Consider the following 10,495-nt stretch of genomic DNA (forward strand, 5'->3'; position numbering starts at 1 on the left):
ACTGGTCAAAATAAATGACTGTCCCATTTTACCCAGTATTGGCGTGGCCTCACCTCAAGTACTGTGTGCAGTTTGGTGCTCCACAACATAAGGATATAAAAATATTAGAATGTATCCAAAGCAGGGAAACAAAGATGGTGAAAGGACTAGAGGGCATGACTTATGAAGAGTGTCTGAGGATACTAGGTTTGTTTGGCTTAGAAAAGAGGAGACTGAGAGGTGAATTCATTGCTGTCTACAAATTCCTCATGGGAGGTGCAGAGAGGGAGGTGCTGATCTCTTCTGTCTGGTGTCCAGTGATAGGACACAAGGGAATGGCTTAAAGCTGCGCCAGGAGAAGTTCAGATTGGATATTAGGAAAAAGTTCTTCACTGACAGGGTGGTCAAGCACCCCAGGGAAGTGGTCATGGCCCCAAGCCTGTTGGTGTTCAAGAAGTGTTTGGACAATGCTCTTAGAAATGTGGTTTAACTTTTTGGTTGTCCTGTGTGGAGTCAGGAGTTGGACTCAATGATCTTTGTGGGTCCCCTCCAACCCAGGATATTCTATGATTCTGTGATTTTATGATTTATTTTTTTTCATTGGATAGCTCATACAACCACATATAGGTGTCCAAATGACCACAAATAGGTATCAGTCACAATCTTTGTGTAATGTCAGCTATGGAAGTGGTTTAAAAACAGGATTCAAGTAAAATCATTCTGTAATAAGTCTGTCTTAGAAGTAGCTAATGCCTTATATATGATCTTACTTCACATTCCCACAATGTCCCCTAATTGAACTGTTGTATTCCATGTGGCAGATTACACTAATGAAGAAATTAATGGTTGATAATAGTAAGGAAATATGTGTCATTTAGTTAATAGGCTATTATAAATCACTCGTTTAGTAATTCTGTGATTTTTTCCTTAAAGAATGGAAAATGCAAACACTGAAAAAAAATGAGAAATCACATTCCTATCAACATATTGAACAATGGACAAAAGAGGAAGTCAAACAAAGGGCAACTGAAGCTGTTAAGATTAACCAGAAATATGCAGAAATCCTGTTTAACCAAGATGTGACTGGTTTTACTTTGAAACTGATGCCTAAAGCAGATTTTGTGGAAAGGGGCATACCTCATGGGCCTGCTCTTCAAATAATATATTTCCTGAAACACCATGACATTCTAGCTTAAGGTTCATGCCAGGCTGTGGAACAAGAAGACAGTGAATAGAGTCTTGATAGAGAAGGATAAGATGAAGAAATTGCAAGGAAAGAGTGCAAGAAGAAATATGGGTCATTTGATTTCAGTATACTGCAGGATTCTAAGACAGAGCCCATAGAACACAAAAAAGCAATGAAGTCAGCTGACAAAGAGAATGTATCAGGGAAGCCACTGTCAAACAGCCAGCACCCAAATGGAAAGATGTGTATGCCATGTCCTTTTGATAATTTCAGTGACGGTACACTATATACACGGTATAATATTCTTAATGTCCTTGAAACAAGGCCATTCAATCTCATTGATCCAGCACATGAATTCAAATTACTTACCAACACAGAGAAGGCACTAGAAGAGGATATCATGATGAAATTTAGCAATGAAGTCTCTAGATTTGCTGCAGCCCGTATGAACTGCCGCACAAATGGCACTATTCATTTTGGAGTACGTGACAATCTACGTGGGAAAATTAAACGAATAAAAGTTTCAAAGAAAGAAGCATACGTTGACCATTTGAATAAATTAACTGGAAAGTACTTTAATGAGCAAAACACCATCATTGCAAATGCTTGCATTAAAGAACTTAGATTTGTGGAAGTATTATTACAAAATGGAACTCCACCACATATGTTTGCCATTGAAATAGATGTAGTTCCCAAACACTGCATCTGTGATACAAAATATTTCTGTACCAACACATACGAATATGAGAGTAAGAGTTGGAAAAAAGCTGCCTTCATCCAGTATGGACCTAGTTCCAAAAATATTCAAAATACAAAAGAATTTGAAACTTTTAAAGGCATCTTGACAGCTTTAGCAGATTCTCGTAAAAGAGCAGAGGAAGAATATAAGTTAAAGCAAAAGAAATCAATAAATGAAGGACTAAAGCTAGTTAGTCTACTCATAGGTAACAGGGACCCACTAGATAGCTCTTATTATGACTACTACATTTTGGTATCACCAGATGCCACCCAAGTCAAACTTCACATTTAGACTTTTTACAGGAAATAAAATGGTTTGCTGTGCTTGACTTTGATTTTGAATCAGAAATGAATGGTGTGTTCAAGACTTAAAAAAAAAATCAAAATGCCAAACTTTACTTCCCAGATGATCATGTAAACAAAGTGGGTTTAGTTTCTGAACAAGCTGAAAAGCTGAAACTACATCAGGACACCAACTGGATTTTCTGCAATGGTGGATTAGACTTCAAAGGCAATAATAAACTACCACTAGATCCCACTTCATCACAAGACAGAACTACTTGTGTCAGAAAAAATACTTCATTTCTTTCACACAAAGAAGTAAAGCAGAGTGGAAAGTTTTTAATGGTGTTTCTTTTGCTTTCCACAGTGGAAGATTCAGCTGATCCCCTTACTGAGGCTTTTATGACATTTTACCAAGAATTAAAAGGGCTAGAATACATGGTCTAATTTGCATTGGTGCAGGTCCATACCAGCGATCAAAAGATGTTCTGCATGCTAGAGGCCTTAGTGAGGAAGCACTTTCAAACAAATATGTTTCTAATTTAACCCTGCAAATGGTAAATGGTACCATCATAAAATTAAAATCAGTGACAGTTTTCTGAAAGACTTCTGCCCTCTGTTGGTCATTCTACCGTTCTTCTAAAGAAGACTCCATGGCAGCATTGGAAATACTTTGTGAAAATGAATGCAAAGACACAGGAATAGAGAAGGATGCAGATAAATTTACAAATTTTCTGAAAGAGTGGGAAGAAGTTTTTTATCGAGCTGGTAAAGTATCATGCTGGAATTTCTATTTTTCTTCTGAAAATTATACTTGAGATTTTATCAGAAGGGACAGTTATGAAAAGCTTGAACACCTAATTGTGTCTTCATTTAACAGTGCTAATCAATCACCTGTAAAAATTATCAACCTTTATCACCACCCAAGCTGTGGTAGGACAACATTAGCTATGCATATCCTTTGGGACCTCTGGGAGCAATTCAGGTGTGCTGTTCTGAAAAACAAACCAAGTGATTTTGGAACACAGCTGACAACTTTACTCACCTGTGGAGAAAACAACAACACAGGCTATTTACCAGTGTTACTTCTCATGGATGATTTTGAAGAGCAAGAAAATGTCTATTTTCTGCAGAAAAGTAATTCAGGCAGCTATAACAGTGTATTGGCTTTGTGTGGCAAGGTTTTGGTAGCGGGGGTGGGGAGGGGTTACAGAGGTGGCTTCTGTAAGAAGCTGCTGGAAGCTTCCCCTGTGTCCGACAGAGCCTATACCAGCCGGCTCTAAGACGGACCCGCCGCCGGCCAAGGCTGAGCCAATCAGCGATAGTGGTAGTGCCTCTGTGATAACATTTTTAAGAAGGAAAAAAAAAGTTGGGACAGACGGGAAATGGCAGCCAGAGAGAGGAGTGAGAACATGAAAGAGAAACAACCCTGCAGACCCCCAGGTCAGTGAAGAAGGAGGGGGAGGAGATGCTCCAGGTGCCGGAGCAGAGATTCCCCTGCAGCCCGTGGGGAAGACCATGGTGAGGCAGGCTGTCCCCCTGCAGTCCATGGAGGTCCACGGTGGAGCAGATATCCACCTGCAGCCCGGGGAGGACCCCACGCCGGAGCAGGTGGGTGCCTGAAGGAGGCTGTGACCCCGTGGGAAGCCCGCACTGGAGCAGGCTCCTGGCAGAACCTGCGGATCTGTGGAGAGAGGAGCCCATGGAGCAGGTTTTCTGGCAGGACTTGTGACCCTGGGGGGGACCCACGCTGGAGCAGTGTGCTCCTGAAGGACTGCATGCCATGGAAAGGACCCATGCTGGAGCAGTTCGTGAAGAACTGCAGCCCGTGGGAATGGCCCACGTTGGAGAAGTTTGTGGAGGACTGTCTCCTGTGGGAGGGACCCCACGCTGGAGCAGGGTAAGAGTGTGATGAGTCCTCCCCCTGAGGAGGATGAAGTGGCAGAAAATAATGTGTGATGAACTGACCGTAAACCCCATCCCCATCCCCGCTGTGCTGCTGGGGGGGTTGGTAGAAAATCCAGCAGTGAAGTTGTGCCTGGGAAGAAGGGAGGGGTGGAGGGAAGGTGTTCTGAGATTTGGTTTTATTTCTCATTACCCTACTCTGGTTGATTTGTAATAAATTGAGTTAATTTTCCCCAAGCTGAGTCTGTTTTGCCCGTGACGGTAATTGGTGAGTGATCTCTCCTGTCCTTATCTCAACCCACAAGCTCTTTGTTATATTTTCTCTCCCCTGTCCAGGTGAGGAGGGGGAGTGATAGAACAGCTTTGGTGGGCGCCTGGCGTCCAGCCAGGGTCAACCCACCACAAACAGACAAATGCATTCAGTATATAACTCCTTTAGTGATCATTCTAAACTGTATTAGATCTCAGAATCCTGATGAAAGTTCAACAATCAATTTATTGAACAGCATTTCTTTAAAGCATATGCTTTCTGAAAAAGAGCAAAGGGCCTTTGATCAGAAATGAAAATATATTCTAAAAGTGCATCCAAATCCTGACAATTTCTATTTATTTATGATTATGAAGAAAAACTTTGATCCACAGTACATAGAAAAAGTGGTAAAAAGTACCTTGGATAACTTGGCTACTGCCTCTAAACTAGCACAACTTGTTTGCTATCTAACACTGTTAAACTCACATGTAAGAACATCTACAGTTTCAATATATCTATAAGAAGAATTCTTAGGAATTAATTCTCAAGAGATTGGCTGCAGTAAAGATAAATTAATAGAAAAGATGGGAATTTGTTCCAATATTCTAATATATGATCAGGTACATGAATACATGAGATACAAAGGTCTTCATATCATTTACCCACTGATACCATCTCACTGCCTAACAGAATTGAAGCTAACCTATGACTTGCCTAAAAGTGAAATTACATTGCAGTTATTGAAAGAAGATTTATTTTATGAGACTTTGTTAAAGCAAGACAAACTTATTCACGATATACAAACCCTGCTGATTACTAGACAGCACAAGGAACATGGCAATGAGTCAGATACATGGTTTCCCCCTTAACTGAAGCCATTCATACAGCAGAGAAGTGTGGTAACGTGGAATATGTGTTAAAACAAGCATCCACTAGATTAGAGCAAAATGGTTACATTTACCAAGCCTTAGCAATATTCTTCTACATTAAAGAGAGAAAATTTGACTCTGCATTATACTGGGCCAAAGCAGCCAAACAAAGAGCACAACACAATTCATACATATCAGATACTCTAGGTCAAGTCTTTAGAAGTAAGCTAAGATACCGTGTAGAGTGCAAAGCAAAGAGTGTGGTCCTGATAGCTGAGGAACTGAAATACTTGCTAGAGCTTGCTGATAATGCTTCACAGGCTTTCAGAGAATCCCAGTGGCAAGCTGAAAATTTAGACAATGAACAATATTTGCAGCATCAAAAGCTTAAAAGGAAGTTTCAAACATAAAATACAGCTGGTTATCAGGGAGAGATAGAGACTGGTCTTTATGTTATTGACATCCTTTGGCATGTTCATTTTTTCAGCAAAAAAGACTTGCAGTGTAGAAAAAATATGACAAAGTATCTATCAGGAAATAGTGTTTTGAATGTAGATAACCCTAACACAGAGACTGAAATGTTCAAGGTTCTTGAACATTATTCCAGCTTTTTATGTAATTTGCGATCACAGTTGAAAAGGGCATTTGACTTTTTTGAAGACTACTTTGTGTTTTTCAAAACACAAACCAATGAAAAACAAATTGCAGAAGCAAAATTGTATGAGAAGGTTCAAAACATTTTACCAAATACACAAATATTTTGTGATTTCAGTTTTGAGCAACTGAAAAGTAAACAAATCTCAAAGTGGCCCATGTCTCAATGTATAGAAGCATAGAGGGACACTGCAGAGGCTTCCAAAGCAGGCTCATTTTCTGGCATTTTGGAGTACCTCCACAGAAATCACAGAAATGCTGACAGAGAAATAGAAGATGTAGTAGAAGCATATGCTTTTTGTGTGAGGAGTGTGCACAAGCAACTCTGAAGACAAACAGAATTTGATTTTGGCAAATGTTTTCTGAACTGCATTAAACCTATATCCGCCAAGTTACATCCTTCTAAGGTGTTAAGAAGTCTGCTTCTAAGCATTCTATAGAAGTGGAACCAACTTCACCATGTGTAGAGGCTTTCTTCCTAGCCTCCTTGTTGTTCTGGCCCCAAAATAGAAAACAACTAAATGAAGATTCCAGGAAAAGGAAAACTTTTTTTAGACACTTAAGTGAGGTTTTCAAAGAGCTCTGCGGAACCCTGCATCGTTCCAGGCAGTCTCTGGCTCTTTTCTATCCAGCAAAAGGCAGTGGCCTGAACAGATTTGTTCACAAAGGAAAAACAGATCAGCTTTTTAGTTCACTTTCAGAACAGAAACTGAATTCCCTTTGACAGAGTGGAAATATCTGGAAGCAACAGGCTGTCCAAGATCTTCTGCTTCCTGAGCATGTAAGAGTGAAGGGTAAGGTTATCTATGTAGACTGTGGCAGCAATGAAAACTTTAGCGTACCAGTGCAGCCTGTTCCCTCATGCCTATGGCAAAATGGCCCAAACATAAAAAGAGTGTCTTTTTACCTTGGGTTTTCCATTGCTTGTCTCCTGGCATACAACACACAAAGTCTGTAATTAAAACAATAGGTATTGCAGTTTCTCAGCTACAAGGCTTTTTCAGGCAAAATTATCCTTTAACTGGTTTTTGGTTTGGGTTTGGTTTTTTTTTGGTCAACAATTGCAAATGACAACCTCAGGCTGTCCATTATATTTCCTTCCTCACTATTTTAGTCTTTCAGTCCCATGCAGAATTGTGTCTCAACTGTCATAACTGCTGTTTGGACAGTCAAACTGAAATCTTGGTGGAGTTAGTCCTATAGACTGGTCACTACTACTCAGAGTTCTTTGGTTGATAACAACATGAGAAATCATTCAAAAAAAAAAATCTAAAAAAGAATATTTTGAAAATGTTACCTTTAAATACCATCACTTTCAAGAACACTACTATCTTGCTAGCTTTTTTGCCATTGCTTGTAAGGAAGAATGTCTCACCACAATTTTCACACTCTTCTGTAAGTAATGTAAGAACAAGGAATATATGTTAGAAAACATGTATCATGTAACATTTGCTGATGCTCCATTGTACCTGGCATCATCTTGGCACACGGGTAATGTAAACGGCCATTCATTTGCAAAGCAGCATTTTTTCTCTGTTGATATCGTACATCCTTTAATAATGTAATGCATTTGTATATGGGCCTGTATTAATAGCTGAGCTGTACATCTTGTGGGAGGACAGAATCTCATCTCAGTGAGTCACACCTCCTAAGAACTGCAAGTATTTCTATGTGCTCAAGCTCAGCTGAGCTGTATAGGGTGCATTGGGCACACCCGGCAGGGTGCAAGGTGCCCCATGGCGGGAGGCCATGATCTGCTGTGGGCCGGTCGCAGCCAGTTCCAGCCGGCTCCAGCACCGGTGTGAGCACCCTGTCGCCCGCCAAACCTCCGCCATTCAGGGGAGCCCATGGCGATCCGACAAGTTTAAGAAAGAGTGGGAGCTGTGACAGGCAGGAGAAATGATGGAGGAGATGCTGTCGGAGACATGTGGAAGGCATGGCTGGAGACACACTTCTGGAAAGGGGTGACCCACATCAGGGCTGGGATACCCTTGAGGGACTGCAGCCCATGGGCAACCCACGCGGGGGCAGAAGAAACAAGAAGGAAGGACCAGTGGAGAAGCAGAAGAAAAGGGTCAGAAGCAAGGAGTGGCAAAAATAAACCACTACACACTGAGACCGACCTCCTCCACTGCAGCTCTGTCGCCTTGGCAGGGGGGTGGGAAGGACTGAGCAGAGGTGAAAACAAGGGGAGTTGTGGCTCGGCAGGGGGAAGGAGAGGTGTTGGACTGAAGCTGAAAGGGGAAGAAAGGCATTTCCCTAAGTATTTGCTTAGTTGTTTGTCTTCTTGGTTTCTCAATACCCCAATCAGTAATTAAACGTTTAGGTTAATTGGCAATAAATTAAGTGAAACTCCCCAAGTTGAGACTGTTTTGCCCACAAGGCGTGTACATTTACTAATAACCCTTGGGATCTGGCACAGTGTATTACATGCTAGACACCGCACTATATCCCTGTGCGAGTTTACAGAAACACAAATTTTTATTATTTGTATATATCAGGTTGTTTGTTATAAAATTGTATTTTTATCAGCAGTAGCTCATTAATAAATACATATATTTGATAACGTCCTCAATTGCAGTGTGGAACTGTATTTGATGATATGTATCACACACAAAGGCTGACAGAATTGCTTTTTACAAGTATTTCCTATTTTCTGTTACTTTGTAAGACCATTTTTTTCATGGCTCATAACTTCATTATTCTTTGTATTTTGAAAACTAAGCTCTCCCATGCCAAATATCTGCCTCAGACGTATTTTGTGTTAATTAAAGCCAAAGGGCTCGGTAGCTTCCAAGTGTGAGGTCAAGAAAAAAATATGTTGTGTTGCCCATATTAAACAACTCTACCAGCTTTTTCCAGCACACTCAGGAATTCTTTGGAGTGGTGTTTAAAAAGGGGTTTACTCTGACAGGAGAAAAAAGGTGTATGTGAGGGGAAATTTGTCTGCACAAGCCTAATTTTATCAAGCTGCAAGGCCTGAAAAAACTGCCCTTCATATATGGGCATATGCAAATTTAGGTTCTAACAGCAGAGCCTATACACAGGTGACAGCCCCAGAAGCTGCAGGTCTGGGCTGTGATGGGCCAAGTCAAAGCTAAAAGCTCAGCCCTGCACTGTCAGTGCTGAGTCTAGAAACCTGGAGGAGACAACCTGATACAACCTGGTTGTGCAGGAGCCAAAACCAGGTCTGCAGGAAGGAGGAGAGGCAGGGACACCCAACCAAGAAGCTGTGTGACTTCTACAAACCACTGTGATGTTATCTCAGCAGCTCCCTCCACTGTGCTGATGGAGCAGCTAAGGTCCCTGCTGCGCCCAAGCAGCATTTGTGGACTGTGAACTCCTGTGTAGGAACAGGAACCGAGGATTCCTCTCCTGGAGGAGTGCAAGGCCTGCAAAAATCAGTTCAGGGGGTGGAAGTTAAGAGTGCTGAAGATCCATCTCTGTCTAAAATCAGAGCTAGAAGCACAGGACATAGAGAGGGCTTCACAACTAGTAACAGAAGGGAAAATTTCCACTAAGGAGATCTTAGGGGAAACAAACTGCTGGAGCACGGCTGCTAAGATTTAGGATAGGAACAGTGGCAGTAACTACCACTCTTTTACTCTGTCAAAGTATATGATATGAGTTAAAAAATATGATCCTTTTAACTGATATTTCTTTATAATGAATATCTACTCAATAGGAAAACACCTCTTTTCATAAATCTGAGGTGGGCAGCTGCATGCACCACATGCGTTATCTGGTAATGCCTGAACTGAAATCTCAAGTTTGTCATTTAGTCTTCACGTGACATAAGGTAAGCAATTTTATGCCAATATTTCCATCTGTGAAATGGAAAATATTCATATGCACTCATAGTAAAGATGTAAGAATAAGTTAATATTTGCCTGTTAAAATTTAACACACCCCTGCTGTCCAGTCCTCCTCCTGCCTCTGTCTGGTGGAAGGAGCAGTATCTCTGTCACTCATGCTTCACACTTTTATTTCAAACTGAAATGGTGTGGCACAAGGCTTTCCACAGAGCAAATATACACTTACATTTACTGCTGGGTTGTTGGGTATTTTTCTCACACAAATGTGTACAAGACTTGAAAGACTCAGGGCTGAAATAAACTAAAATATCTATGGAAAAGGAAAACAAGGCAGAAGGAATTTCATCACAAATGAGAGCTGGGCTTATCTACAGCGCCGATGAGGCAGGTAATGATGCAGTCTTGTGTGGCAGGAGCAACCAAGATCATTCACATAATAATGCAGCAACAGTGAAACCCTGATGAGAGCCCAGTGCTGGGCAGGCCAGGAGCAGCCCCCAGCGCAGGGAAGGCTGTGGGAGGAAGGCCCTGAGGAAGAGGCCATTCCCCACCAGCAGCTGCCACACATTTCACCCATACAGGTGCTGTACGAGAGATGAACCTGGGGGCTTTTGGTACGTGCAATGACACGTGTTTCCACAAAAAAAAAAAAAAAAAAGGCCACGGATACTTAATTTTTAGCCACAGGAGAGAAAAAGGGAAAAGAAACGAGCGCTCCCGGCCTGTGTCAGCTCCGGACACAAAATGGCAGGAGGGCGGGAGCCGCGGGGGAGCTGCGGCCCGCCCGCGCCTCAGGCTCTCGGCGGCGGGGCGGGCG

General features: G+C 41.8%; 1 pseudogene; it reads left to right on the forward strand.

The window, feature by feature from the left end:
• Positions 1 to 913: 913 nt before the first annotated feature.
• Positions 914 to 6,833, forward strand: LOC104833919 (annotated as a pseudogene).
• The last annotated feature ends 3,662 nt before the right edge of the window (positions 6,834 to 10,495 follow it).

Source organism: Haliaeetus leucocephalus, unplaced genomic scaffold (genome assembly GCF_000737465.1).
Source record: "Haliaeetus leucocephalus isolate CR32 unplaced genomic scaffold, Haliaeetus_leucocephalus-4.0 Scaffold0, whole genome shotgun sequence".
NCBI classification, from domain to species: domain Eukaryota; kingdom Metazoa; phylum Chordata; class Aves; order Accipitriformes; family Accipitridae; genus Haliaeetus; species Haliaeetus leucocephalus.